At 46.6% G+C, this 14,996-nt stretch overlaps 1 protein-coding gene across 6 annotated transcripts in view; it reads right to left on the reverse strand.

Annotated features, from left to right (window-relative positions):
- Positions 1–14,369, reverse strand: part of UBE2F (ubiquitin conjugating enzyme E2 F (putative)) — a 305,259-nt gene extending 290,890 nt beyond the window's left edge. Inside the window, exon 1 of one of the 6 annotated variants that reach the window (XM_040357503.1) lies at positions 14,160–14,364. The gene's annotated coding sequence lies outside the window, so the exon portion shown is untranslated. Of the gene's footprint in view, positions 1–14,155 lie in introns of all 6 variants that reach the window. The other 5 variants (XM_040357502.1, XM_040357501.1, XM_040357504.1 and 2 more) reach the window with 5 other exon arrangements.
- Positions 14,370–14,996: the final 627 nt, after the last annotated feature.

A 14,996-nucleotide genomic window follows, 5' to 3' on the forward strand; every position in this document is an offset into this window, starting at 1 on the left:
GACAGCAGCGGGGTTTTACAAAATCTGGCGGCTGCAGCCACAGAGATTGTGTTTAAACTGACAGGCAGACGTCTCAAACACTGCCAGTACCAGCGCGCCCTACCATGTTTTCCGGGCTCCACTTGTACATTTGCGGACCCAGGATCGACATGACGGGTGCCAGCGAGTGGAGAGGAAGGAGTAGAGCAGAGACACATCCGCTCTCCTCCCCATCTTACAGTGATCCAGAAAGCAACATCTATGATGTCACTTCCTGGGTCAGCCTCACCATGCTAGCATACCCGGAAAACAATATTTTACAATGCGATCACTATTGCAAAACATTCAGTGGAGCCCAGGTCTTTTAGACCTTGCATGTCTCGTTAAGACTCCTTAACACTGAGGCAGTTTTCAGGCGTTTTAGCACTAGAAATTAAACCTGAAAACTGCCTCCCATGCCGCCAGAGTGTGAAAGCCTGAGTGCTTTCACACTGGGGCGGTGCGCTTGTGGCACGTTAGAAAAAGACTGGCAAGCAGCATCTTTGGATCGGTTTGGGAGCGCCTAATATTAGGGGAATCCTGATAGAGATAGGATCAAGAAAAAAAAAAAAAAGGAAGTATTATTAATAAAAGAAATACATGAATTAGAGCAGTGACATAAAAAAGGGAAAAAAAGGAAAAGAAGGGGAGTGAGCCATTGGTAATAAAAAAGCAAATGAATTAAAAAGGACCTTTTAGAACAGAATTGCAAAAGAGAGATATATGTATGGGGAAATCAAATGGGGAAATATCTAGCAAGGATTTTGAAGAAGAAAAAAAACATTAAACTATATAGAAAATAAAATGCAGAATAGAACTGGGGAGATGGTATTTTCAACAACAGAAATAGCAAAAGTGTTCCAAAATTATTATACTCAATAAAACAAAATGGTCAACAGGAAAAAGCAAGAATGGAAAAGATTAAAGAGTTCTTAAACACCAGATTAACCCAAATAGTCAAGGATAAGTTATTTTTTTTTTAGAAAAACCTATAACAGAAGATGAGATTAATACAGCCTTAAAAGACTTGGCGCGGTGAAAAAGCCCAGGCCCGGATGGGTTTATGACCCTGTACAAAATGTAAGGAAAATGTATTACCTAAACTATGTTCCTATATGAACGGGATTAGGAACAAATTATGAGATGGGGAGAGAAGCTCTGCTGGCCTCAATCACAATTATTCCAAAGAAAGGAAAAGATAGTACCTTATGTTCAAGTTAGAGACCAATATCCCTACTGAACGTCGACACAAAATTTGCAAAAATACTGGCCACCAGAATGAAGGACCTGATGAGCGACTTGGTACATGCAGACCAAGTGAGGTTCATCCCTGGTAGGGAAGGGAGAGACAATAGAGAGAACATCTTGCTTCAGAAAATCAGAGAGACAAATGCCCCAGGTCTACTCCTGTCGATTAAAGCAGGAAAAGCATTTGACAGGGTAGACTGGGGATTTATAAGTACCTTGGAAAATATGGGAATAGGCCCAAGGATTGTCCTTTGGATTAAGGTAGTATATAAGCACCCTACTGCAAACGTGAAGGGGAATATAAATCTCTCTCCCTCTTTCGAAATTTTAATGGAATGAGACAGGGGTGTCCCCTATCTCCTTTGCTATTTGTATTATCATTAGAACCCCTCCTGGCAACAATAAGGAATAAACCTTATATAGGAGAGTTCAAGATAGGAGAGGAAAAACATAACATAGCAGCGTACGCCGATGATATATGATTTTACATCTCTAATCCTAGGATTACAATGCCTAACTTAAAGCGGAGTTCCGGCCACAATTTCACTTTTTAAATATAAATACCCCTGTAATACACAAGCTTAATGTATTCTAGTAAAGTTAGTCTGTAAACTAAGGTCCGTTTTGTTAGGTTGTTACAGCATTTAGACACTTTATAAAAAAGAAATTGACTGGGGCCATCTTAAGTGTGGGCATCATGAAGCCAGACTGTATGACTTCCTGGATTTCAGCCTTGCAAATCTCGCACAAGCAGTGTCAGATCAGGTTTCAGCACCTGTACTGTCCAAGTCACATGATTCTTTGAGACTGGGGAGTGCACAGACTCCTGGAAAGTTACACCCACTACATTCCCAGGAGTCTGTGCGGTGCATTAAGCACCTAGGTGCAGGAGGTGGGAAGATTAACTATTCTGCCTAGCAACAACACTTTGAAGGCATCTATAAAAAAAAAAAAAAATCCAAAGGACTAATGACATTTTTTTAAAACTACTGATGTAATGTTATATTTATGGGTGGAACTCCACTTTAATGAAGACTATGAAACACTATGGAGAATTATCAAACTTAAAAATAAACCTTACTAAATCAGAGTTTTTAAATATAAGTGTAAAAAAAAACAGGAAGAACGGTGTTTACACCAAGAATTTAAATTTATTTGGAAAACAGTTAAAATGTTTAGGAATAAGATTAAAGCCATCCTTAGGGAAGATATATCAGGCAAATTATATTCCATTATTAAAACGCATTAAAAATGTATATAAGAAAAATAGCATAAAAGGTGTACAAACATTAGTTAGTTAGTACAGCGGTCTCTCAGCATTTTTTCATTTTATGTTGAACAAAAAACATTTTTGTGTAATCTTCAGGGCTAAAAAATGTTTTAAACGTGTGCAAAAACAGCTCTGGCAGTGAAAAGATTCAGGGAAGAAGACTTCCGTGACAAAGATATCCTCCAACTACCTGCTAATTTAAAGGGCAGGAAGCGAAGGGAAATCTCCCTAATTGGACACAGATGGTAAAAAAACACTAAATTATATATCAGACAGGAGGCTTCATATCTTGCATTAATCTTTCTTTTTAATGCTCATAGCAGAAAACATAAACATTTGTTTCTTTAAATTTTGAGAAAAAACTTCATAGAACTACATTACCCAGATGCCCCATGGACCCCTCCCCCATGTCCTAGTCTCTATATAAGGAGCTGTCTGGGTCTCCTCCTCCTCTTTCTTTCTGCTCATGGCAAGAGATAAGTATATGCATTTTATGATTGACATATATTTTTATAATTATTCTGATACTGTACATGTAATTGTCATATACTGTACTGTATGTTGTTTGGTTGTTTTTTGTATGTAAATCGATTCGCAGGCACGGGAAGGGTGCGGTACTACCGCTATTCCTATCGGTCTACTAACCTGACTGTCCCTCAGACTCAGTCAGGATCCATTAGGACACAGCTCCCTTCCCCCTCGCTTCTCCTTCACTCCCAACCACGCTTCGCGGGCTTTCTCCTGGACGGGGGCGTGGCTGAGCGACGCGCGTCGTAACGCCACGCCTCTGCACCGTCAGGCGTCCTATCAGAATACTCCCGGCCGTAATCTCGCGAGATTACGGCCGAGGAGCTGCTACCAACGCGCCGTCAGCCCTGACTCTCACTGTACGGGCAGAGAGCACAGGAGCGCGCTGCTGATTCAGGACATCTGACATCCCTCCAAAAATCCCTCGGTCAGGTACCTTAATACAGTAAGGGGAATAGAACTCGCTCACTACCTCTCTGGCCATACTTAGCCAGGACTTGGGCAAGCTCACCCCTCCCTATCTTTTTTCCCACTTAGCCTGGAGGAGGGTCAGTGATTTATCCCTGACACTTCCAAATAAAAAAAAATATAAATATATTACACAGGCTACTTCAGAATGGCTACTGAGGGATTACTTAGTGAGGTGGTGGATGTGGATGCTGCGCATCTGCTATCCACAACCCAGATACAGGAATTGATCTCAAAATCGATTCAAGCAGCGCTGACTGCAAATGCCAATATCCAAATTCCTGGGCCATCTACCTCAGGTTGCCCCCCTGCAAAGGGTAAGGTGTCCCAAAAACAAAAGCACCTGTCAGTGCACCTCGACTCCCCGGCAGGGGAAGTTTATAATGTGCCCCAAGCAGGATCAGACCAGACCTGCCAGGCCTCACACAGGCCAAGCCACATTCGACCCTTGGGCCCCAAGGAGTTTTTAAAAGGGCAAAGATCAACCAGACGCATCAAACCTAATTCATTTGACACGTCTGAGGACGAATCTGACATGTCTGGCAACGCCGAATCCTCTGATTCTGACATGAGTGATGACGATGAGGAGGCGGGGTTTACAGCAGAAACCAACACTGAGGCGACACAAAATGCCGTCTTAGATGCCCAGGGTCAATCCCTGTTTAACCCGGACGAGATATCTCACCCTCGTTCGGGGGACTGGACCCCACTACCTCATGTGGCACAGTATCTAGAATTATGGACCAGAAGGTCTCTAGATAGGGCAAATCGCAATAAATTGCGAGCAGAATGCCCCAGGCCTCACGTGGCAAGCAAGGTGGCTATCACCCCAGAGATTGACCCGGTATTGCTAAAGTACCTCACAAGATCCGGGAAATACGCTAAAAAAGGCATCGAGCGGTCATTTAAAGTTATCCAAGACCGCATATTGGACCTCCTTGGTCCACTCACAAAAATTCTAAACTTATCAGAACAGGCAGTGGCAGCTGCCCAACCTGTTGATCTGACACAACTTAGAGGCTGGGCTCAGCGTGCTATATGCTTACTGGGCACCGCCAACACAACATGCTCAGTGGAGCGCCGCCGCTCCATACTGATGAAGTTGGATCCCCAACTCAGCCATCTTGCTGAGAACGAACCGGGACCATCCGCCGATGGCCTTCTGTTCGGAGATGATTTAATAAAGAACATAAATAAGTTTGTCAGCTTATTCTTAAGCCTAGACAAGGCACAGACCTCATTACGAAAATCACAACCTGGCAAGGTTTTTGGCAAGGCCGGTAGAGGCAGAGGGCGATCTACCGGCCGCGCCGCTCCGTACAGGCCCTACTCAAGACCAAACCAGCAGTATGCTCCTGCGCCACAATCGTACGCCATGCCCATGGCTCAACCACCACCCTTCTTCCCTCCCCGCGGACGCCCCTGGAGGGGACGCGGAGGCCGTGGATTCCCCAGGTCAAGACCACCGACCGGTGAGTTTACTTCTACATACGATTCCACACACTCAGGTGGGGGGAAGGCTAATGTATTTTTCCCACGTCTGGTCCACGATTTCGGCGGACGCATGGATACTCTCGACGGTAACGGGTTACCGGATAGAGTTTGTGTCCCTCCCGACCATGAATGTCATACCCCCCCCCCCATTCATTTTTCTACTCAAAACGTAGGACTGATAGACGAGGAACTCAGGGACCTGCTAGACAAAGGAGCGGTTCAAGAGGTAGATCCCCTCTCAGCTGGCTTTGTCAGCAACGTCTTTCTAGTAAAAAAAAAGAAGGACGGCGGCTATCGCCCCGTCATAAACCTGAGGGAGCTCAACCAACATGTGACCTACCGCCATTTCAAGATGGAAGGTATACACCTGTTACGAGACCTCCTCTGGCCGGGAGACTGGCTAATAAAAATAGATCTAAAAGACGCATACCTTACGGTCCCTATGCACACGGAATCTCAAGCTTTCCTAAGATTTCTGTGGCGGGACCGCATGTGGCAGTTCACCTGCCTTCCATTCGGATTGTCATCAGCCCCCTGGTGCTTCACCAAACTACTCAAACCAGTAGTAGCCGCTCTGAGGAGCAGGGGGGTACGCCTAATCATCTACTTGGACGACATGCTGATCATGGCACGTTCCAGAACACAAGCGACCCTACACAGCCAATGGGCGGTGTCATTGCTGAGGGAACTCGGATTCCTTATCAACTACAAGAAATCCGTTCTACTACCATCTCAGGAGATGGAATTCTTGGGGTTTCTGGTAGACACCAAACAGGCTCTGCTCCTGTTACCGAAGGCGAAACTAGCTCTGATCCGCAAGGAAATCAGAGCCACGTTGCGCAAAGGGCAGGTATCCCTGCGGTTGATTGCTCGTATAGTAGGCCTCCTATCGGCGTCTATTCAGGCAATCTTCCCAGCACCCTTACACTATCGCGCTCTACAGCGCCTAAAAACACTCCATCTGCGCCAGGGCTTGCGATACGCAGACGAAGTCTCGTTAGACTCGGACGCAGTGGAGGAATTGCTGTGGTGGCTCCGCCACGCAGTGGAATGGAACGGCAGAACAATTTTCAATTCATACCCAGATGTGATCATAGAATCCGATGCGAGTCGCCAAGGTTGGGGCGCTCGATGCGGACAAATTACAACCGGGGGGAAATGGTCAGTGGAAGAAACTCGTCTCCACATAAATGCCTTGGAACTTTAGGCAGCATTCTTTGCGATCAAAAGTTTTCTTCCACATACGTCCAACAAATGCGTACTCTTACGCATGGACAACATAGCAGCGGTTCAATATGTCAACCGCTTGGGGGGAACAAAATCCAAGATATTAGCAGACATCGCGTCAGAATTCTGGCAATTCTGTCTGTCAATAAATACCACCCCGGTAGCGGAATACCTCCCCGGGATTTCCAACACAGTCGCAGATTGGAACTCGCGTTATCTGACGGATTCCAGCGACTGGGCACTGGATCGTTCAGTCTTCCTGACATTGCAAACAATGTGGGGTCCCTTTCATACGGACCTTTTCGCTTCCCGCCTCAACAGACAACTACTCCGCTTTTACAGCTGGAGGCCGGATCCGGAAGCATTGGCAGTCGATGCATTCCGACAAAATTGGACGAGAGGGACGCAGTATGCGTTCCCTCCGTTCAATATGATCACCAGAACCCTTCTACAGGTAGTGACTCAAGGGGCGACGGTGGTGTTGGTCACCCCCTGGTGGCCGACGCAACCGTGGTTCCCCCTTCTGCTGGGGATGTCAATCGATTATCCCCGATTGCTCCCCTTCTCACCTCATCTCCTATCAAACGCGTCCATGGGTTGCCATCCATTGCTGCTGGAGGACAACCTCCCACTGTTAGCATGGTTAGTATCGGGTTCGGAACCACTGACATCAACTTTTCACAATCAGCTAGAGATCTCCTCGCCCTGGCCTGGGCCCCCGGGACTAGGTCGGCGTACAGATCTGCCTGGACCATGTGGGTTCGTTGGTGTGATCAACGGCAAATTGATGCCGTTCATGCACCTGTATCAGCGGTCGTGAACTACTTAGCAGACGCGTATGAGACAGGTAGATCCTACAGCTCTCTGAATGTCTATAGGTCTGCCATATCGGCCTATCACTGTCAGGTTGACGCGGCACCGGTGGGTAAACACCCGCTGGTCTGTAGACTTCTACGGGGAGTGAGATTCAAACGACCTCCCCGACCAAGGTATCAATCCACTTGGGATGTCTCTCGGGTTCTACAACTCTTCACCTCGTGGGGGGACAATGAGGTCCTCTCTCTGAAGAAACTTTCTGTCAAACTTTCTACCCTTTTATGCCTTATTTCCATTAAAAGGGTCTCGGATGTTAGAGCTCTAGACATATCCCGGCGCCAATTCCTGCCAGAAGGAGTTAGATTCTCTGTGGTTCGTCGGACGAAAACAGGAATACAGTCAGTGTTCTACCCCCTTTTCACTGACCACCCACACATCTGCGTGGTGCGATGTTTACAGCAATATGAACATCGGACCGCGATCCTGAGGTCGCCCACTTGTACCCAATTACTGGTCTCTTATGTGAAACCCCACCTACCAGTGTCTTCAGCATCATTGGCCAGATGGGTGAGAACGGCCATGGAAATGGCTGGGATCGACATCTCGCTCTTCGGAGCTCATTCCACCAGAGGGGCCATGGCTACTAAGGTGGTCACATCGGGCGGTTCTCTCTCAGACCTCCTATTAGCGGCGGATTGGTCGTCAGAAACGACTTTTCGTCGTTATTACTTCCGACCTCAAAGTCATGTTTCCTCTTCAGTACTTTAACATTGTTGCATGTATCATACTAAGTCTGTTAGCTTTAAACATGCAAGATATGAAGCCTCCTGTCTGATATATAATTCTGGATTTTCCTAGCTATCATGATGGAAAATCTGAGTTATATGATGACAGGAGGCGAATATCTTCCCACCCTACCCACCCTATCACGATATCTTTTCTCGTTTCAGGTTATTGATGGGTGGAGTCTACGCCTATGCGGAAGATAAGAAAAGGTTCTGGAGTTCCAGTATGACGGTTATTTTGTTTTTGTTCCAGTTGAGCACAATTATGACCGTCGGAGCACCCTCCAGGTATTACTGTCGACAAGGCCCGGTTGGCCTACTTCCAGCGTCGGAGACAGATTTCCCGATCACAGTGGAACGTGTTGTCTACTACGGCAAGGTTACGTGAAGTTTTGGATTTGCCAGCATCGCATAAAGAAAGAGGAGGAGGAGACCCAGACAGCCCCTTATATAGAGACTAGGACATGGGGGAGGGGTCCATGGGGCATCTGGGTAATGTAATTCTATGAAGTTTTTTCTCAAAATTTAAAGAAACAAATGTTTATGTTTTCTGCTATGAGCATTAAAAAGAAAGATTAATGCAAGATATTCGCCTCCTGTCATCATATAACTCAGATTTTCCGTCATGATAGCTAGGAAAATCCCGAATTATTCTTACCAATAATTTCCTTTTCCACGGTCACCATGGCAGCTCAAGTGGGCGGTCACTCAGATGTGCTGTCATGGGACGTTGTGGGGAAAAAGATCAACAAACAAATTCTTCCCTACTCTGTCCCAAAGAAAAAAAAAAAGTTTTGGCTTTAGATACATTTAAAGCAGAACTAAACTTAAAAGGGGTTATAAAGGTAAAAAAAATTTCGGTAAATAGCTTCCTTTACCTCAGTGCAGTCCTCCTTCACTTACCTCATCCTTCCATTTTGCTTTTAAATGTCCTTATTTCTTCTGAGAAATCCTCACTTCCTGTTCTTCTGTCTGTAACTACACACCGTAATGCAAGGCTTTCTCCCTGGTGTGGAGTGTCATGCTCGCCCCCTCCCTTGGACAACAGGACGCTCTCTACGTTGCAGATAGAGAAAGGAGCTGTGTGTTAGTGGGCGTCCTGACTCTCCTGTTGTCCAAGGGAGGGGGCGAGCACGTCACTCCACACCAGGGAGAAAGCCTTGCATTACTGTGTGGAGTTACAGACACAAGAACAGGAAGTGAGGATTTCTCAGAAGAAATAAGGACATTTAAAAGCAAAATCGAAGGATGAGGTAAGTGAAGGAGGACTGCACTAAGGTAAAGGAAGCTATTTAGGGAAAAAAATAGTTACCTTTACAACCCCTTTAATTTTTAAAAGACCTGTTAGAGAGCAGACAGAAGAGTCCCACTGTCAGAACAAAAAGGCACAGCGGGAGAGATCGATGCACTAACATTGGTTAGTTAGTACAGCGATCTCTCAGTATTTTTTCATTTTATGTTGAACAAAAAAAAAAACTGAATGCATGTACTAGGCATAGGGAGGATTATAATCCCTGCTAGACTTTAATTATTTTTTGCCATCTGTGCCCCATCAGGGAGATTTCCCTCCACTTCCTGTCCCATAGCCAGTTGGAGGAAATCCTGCCAATTAAGGGAATCCCTCGGTGCCCCCAGGTCACCAGAACTAGTGTCCCTGTTGAAAGATTTCCCCTCTATTATTTTAGTGGGGACAACCCACAATTTGGGATTTTCTTTTACTTTCATTTTAATGGTAAACAGGATAAACAGAGAGGGTGAATCTCCCAAATAAAAGCAGAGGTATCATAAAAAACCTAGCAGGTGCTCCAATCCATCTCCTCTCTGTCCAAAACTAAAAAAAAAAAAAAGTTTTCCTTTAGGTACACTGTAAGATGCAAAAATGATTGGTTAAGCTTTCTTTATGCATGTTGCACAGGAGCGAATGGGGCCTCAAAGTGGAACTAAACCCTCCTATCCTTTTAAGCCAAGGACTCTGCCATCTTGGCTTCTGTAGTTACCATGGTGCTGCACATGTGATCAGGTTGGACACCAGACAATTGATGGCTTGACAGTTTGGTTGAGGCATTCACACCAGGGTGCAGAGGTGTCAGTCTTTCTGCAAGGGCACCAAAGAATACAATTGTTCTCCATGTGCTCTGTTCACACCACAATACTGGAATCCCGTACAGATTGTTTCTGTGCAGGAATCTGAAATTGTATGAAGATTTCTACACTGGAAAAAAACTGACATGACATCGACAATAGTGTGAACAGAGCACATAACTGACACGCATGAAAACCGATGTCAACGTGCATAAAAATTTACTGAGACTGGGTTCACACTATAACACATAGCGGCTCCCAGCAGGAGTCCGGTGCGACTCCAATCGCAGATTCAGTTCCAATTTCAGCCTTAATTTAGAGCTGAATTCAACCTGAAATGGACCAAAAGACGCACTGGACTCCTGCGGAGATGTGTGAACCGACTTCATAGAGAGCCGGTCACAATCGTTTGCCATGCCAATTGGATGCGGAGAAATCCCCATACAATACGTATAGGTGTGAACCCAGCCTGAAACACACATGAAAACTAAAGTACGGATGTCCTTGATGACACCCTGGGGGGGGCGAAACGCATCGACGCATTTCCGGTTTTACAACCACTGACGTCACTTCTGCCCTCTGTGGAACGCACGCCAGCCCGCGGTGAACCTGGACGAGTTCATTCTCTGCCTCATATGGAGCCTGGTGGTTATTTTGGTCACCCTCAAAGTCCTTCATGTTTGGAGACCCTACTGAGGAGTGCCAGTGTTCCATGTGTTATCACCAGATCACAGCGTGTTTGACCCCCAGACTGCAAAGCTGAGAGTCTATTGTTTCTGGTGAGTGGAGATACAAGAGGGGAGTGTGGCACACGGTGCAGTCAATATGAAGCACGTTGCAAGAGACTGTATATGAAGCACTTCAGCGCTTATTTGGAGCACTTTGCAAGAGACTGCATTTCACCTTGACAATTCTATTTGTTTTTGTAGTTTATATTATATCACAACTGTAAGCACTTATATATACATTTTTGATTGATCTTTGAGGTTTTAGCACCTCGTGGGCAGCAGCTGCAGATCTTGATCACAAATATTCTTTTCACATTTTTACCAAGTCTAAGCGCAAGTATTTATTGGTTTAGTGTAGAGTAAACTGATGTCTGCAAGTGACTGGGACTACATCTCTGCGGAGAGAGAGAGACGCGGTGTTCTCCCCACAGGGATGTGTTGCCAAGGGAGGGGGCGAGCACGCTGACTAACCCCCAGCCAGAACGGCTCGGATGATGGGGGCAAGCTTACTAAGGAGGAACAGGAAGTGAGAAATTCAGAAAAAAAAAAAAAAACATTTAGAAGTGAAATCTAAGGAAAAGGTAAGTGAACCAACAATGCACTAGCTTAAAGTGGTCACCCTCTGAAGTTACACCTACAGGTAAGCCTAGATTAAGGCTTACCTGTAGGCGCTTGCAATATCTCCTAAACATACACGGTTTAGGAGATATTTGCCAAAAGGAATACACCGTTGTCTACAGCGCATGCGCGCCCTAGACAACGGCGCAGGCGCACTGAGAATGCCGGTTTTCTCAATGGCTAATGCCGGCTTTGATGGCTCCCACGCTTCCGGAGAGATGTCTGCGGCTGGAGGGGAGGACGGCTTCGATCTAAGGTAAGTAATTCATAATGAGCTAGTATGCTAGTTGTACTAGCTCATTATGCCTTTGTCTTACAGGTTTTTTTTTTATTATTATGGGTTTACAACCACTTTAAAAGGAACCTATTTAGAAAGTAAAAAAACAAACCTTTACAACCCATTTAATCCTTTCTGAAAACAGTTAAGTTAGAGGTCGCCCGATATATCGCCCGATATTTGGCCATTTTGGAGAAATCTGCATTGGCCGATTATTATCCAAATTGGGCCGATATTTAACATTGCCAATTAGTGCCATCCAGTGCCACCTGCCAGTGCCAATTAGTGCCATCCAGTTCCACTTGCCAGTGCCATCTTCCAGTGCCACCTGCCAATCGGTGCTACTTGCCAGTGCCAACCATGTGCCAATCAGTGCCATCTGCCAGTGCCAACTAGTGCCACCTGCCAGTGCCAATCAGTGCCACCTGCTAGTGCGTGCCAGTGCCACCTGCCAACCAGTGCCATCCGCCAGTGCCACCTGCCAGTGCCAACTAGTGCCACCTGCCAGTTCCAATTAGTGCCACCTGCCACATGTTAGTGCGTGTCAGTGCCACCAATCGGTGGCACCTGCCAGTGTCACCTGTTAGTGCCAACCAGTGCCACGTGGCAAAAAAAATAGAGAAAAACCAATACCGGTCAACCACTAGTTACATTCCCTGCATCCAGGGTATGCAACTGTCACATTTGCTTGTGCTCTCAACCAAACTGTCAAACCATCCAATTGCTGGCGTCATAACTGATCACATGTGCAGTACAATGGTAGTTGAAGAATAAACTGAGGCCTAAGATGGCAGCTTCCTTGGCTGAAAATGATAGGAAGGCTTACTTCCACTTTAAAGTGGCGGTAGTAATCTCTGTTACATCACTTGGACAAGTCTGTAATAAGGCTTACCTGTAGGTATTGTGAATATCTCCTAAACTTGCACAGTTTAGGACAGGGTTTCTCAATTCCAGTCCTCAAGGCGCACCAACAGGTCATGTTTTCAGGATTTCCCTCAGACAAAACGGCTGCGGTAATTACTAAGGCAGTGAAACTGATCAAATCACTTGTGCAAAATAATGGAAATCCTGAAAACATGACCTGTTGGTGCGCCTTGAGGACTGGAATTGAGAAGTAAGGATGGGCTCAGATGTGTTCGCAGCTTCACATGTCAGAGCCTGCCAGGAAGACGACACTGCGCAGCGCTAATCACAGGCAGTGAGACGTTTCCAGATCTGCGGCTGCACAGATCAGGAAACGTCGCACTCCCTTTGAATTAGTGCTGCGCAGTGGAAGCTTCCTGGCGGGCTCGGGCATGTGGAACTGCGAACACACCTGAGCCCATCCTTACTGAATAACACTGGTTTAGGACATACTCAGAGTGCATGCAGCCGCTGACATCACCAGCACATATGCGCTGAAGGTCCGGCTCAGGGCTAGTTTACACTTGCTTCAAAACAAGGCTTCGGACATGCTTTGTTAAAGCTCTCTGAACGCCAGTCAAAGCTCCTGTCACTAAATAAAATAGTTGGCTTACAGTTCTGTTTACACCTTGCTTTTGCTTGGGGCTTCGAGCGAGCTTTCCTATAGACTTCTATGGAGGCTTTGAAGCACCGCTGAAGCTACATGGGGTATAGATTTTGAAGGCGAAGTAAAGCAAAAGCAAGGTGTAAACCAGACTGTAAGGTCACCATTTTATTTAGGGATAGGTGCTTTGGTGTTCAGACAAAGCATGTCAGAAGCCGAACTAAGTGTAAATGAGCCCTGCTGTAAACCGCGGCGCATGCGCGGGAGAGACGTCATCGCGCCCTAGACAATCATGTAGCCGCGAACCCGGAAGGAAGAGTAGGGGAAGATGTCAGCAGTGACAGCGCGGCACTGGAGGGCTTTGTTCTAAGGTGTGTTTCTCATAATGTGCTAGAATGCGATGCATACTAGCACATTATAACATTGCCTTGCAGGGATTTTTTTTTTTTTTACTACCTGAGGTTTACTACCACTTTAAATTGATGGGTTCAGTGCCGCTTTAAAATGTGCCCTACAGCGCGAGACCAGTATGAACAAGCCCAAAAGATTCCATCACATCTTCGCGTTCTGCGTGTTCCCAGAACATGCGTCATTCTTGCAGCGCCATCAACTGTTATTAGCATCCCAAACGCAGGAAAGAAATGTGCGCTTTTTTTTCCCCACGCAAAATCCGTGGAATCCAGAACCCAGCAAAAAGCCTCATCAGCTACTTTGCCACCTGTAGGGCAGCTCTATGCGTGTCACACAATCGCACACATGACACACAATCGCACACATGACACACAATTGCACACGACACATAATCGCACACACGACACACATAAATGGTGCCATACTTTATTATTGATGATCACCAATCTATAAATCAGGGACAGACAGTCCCCACATAGCAGGGACAGGTGGGTATGGAGAGGTGTATAGACAGGCCCCACACATGGATGATAACCCCGGACACACAGGAGGGGGGAACGTTCCATGGACAGAGCTCCTCCACCTCCCCGGGACACACACCCCCCAGATTCTCCTATACACAACAGCTGAACACTGTGAGCTGTGCGCTCTCCTCACATTCTACACACACTCTGTCACCTGCCTCGGCGGCTCCCAGCTCCGGGTCACACCTCCCGGCAATGTCACACTTCCCTATCCCAACACAGCCAGCTACAGTCTCCGGGAAGCCGGCCCGTTGCTCACTCCTGCTGCATGGACGCCATCTTCTTTCCCACAGTGCTCAGCGGCCCGGCGTACCAGAGCACGGAAGGTCGTCAGGCAACGGCACACAGAAACGGCCATATTGGATGTGGCAAGTGAACATATAGGAACCCGACCCCTGCTGCTCATACAGAGGTATAGACAGACTTAGTAGGAGCCCGACCCCTGCTGGTCATACAGGGGTATAGACAGTCTTAGTAGGAGCCCGCCCCTGCTGGTCATACAGTGGTATAGACTGCCTTAGTAGGAACCCGACCCCTGCTGCTCATACAGAGGTATAGACAGCCTTAGTAGGAGCCCGACCCCTGCTGGTCATACAGAGGTATAGACAGCCTTAGTAGGAGCCCGCCCCTGCTGGTCATACAGGGGTATAGACAGTCTTAGTAGGAGCCCGCCCCTGCTGGTCATACAGTGGTATAGACGGCCTTAGTAGGAACCCGACCCTGCTGCTCATACAGAGGTATAGACAGCCCTAGTAGGAGCCCGCCCCTGCTGGTCATACATGGGTATAGAGTGCCTTAGTAGGAGCCCGACCCCTGCTGGTCATACAGGGGTATAGACAGCCTTAGTAGGAGCCCGACCCCTGCTGCTCATACAGGAGTATAGACTGCCTTAACCACTTAAAGCGGGATTCCACCCGCAATTTTTTTTTTTTTTAAAAGTCAGCAGCTACTAACAGTGTAGCTGCTGACTTTTAATAAGGACACTTACCTTGTCC

Source organism: Rana temporaria, chromosome 6 (genome assembly GCF_905171775.1).
Source record: "Rana temporaria chromosome 6, aRanTem1.1, whole genome shotgun sequence".
NCBI lineage: Eukaryota > Metazoa > Chordata > Amphibia > Anura > Ranidae > Rana > Rana temporaria.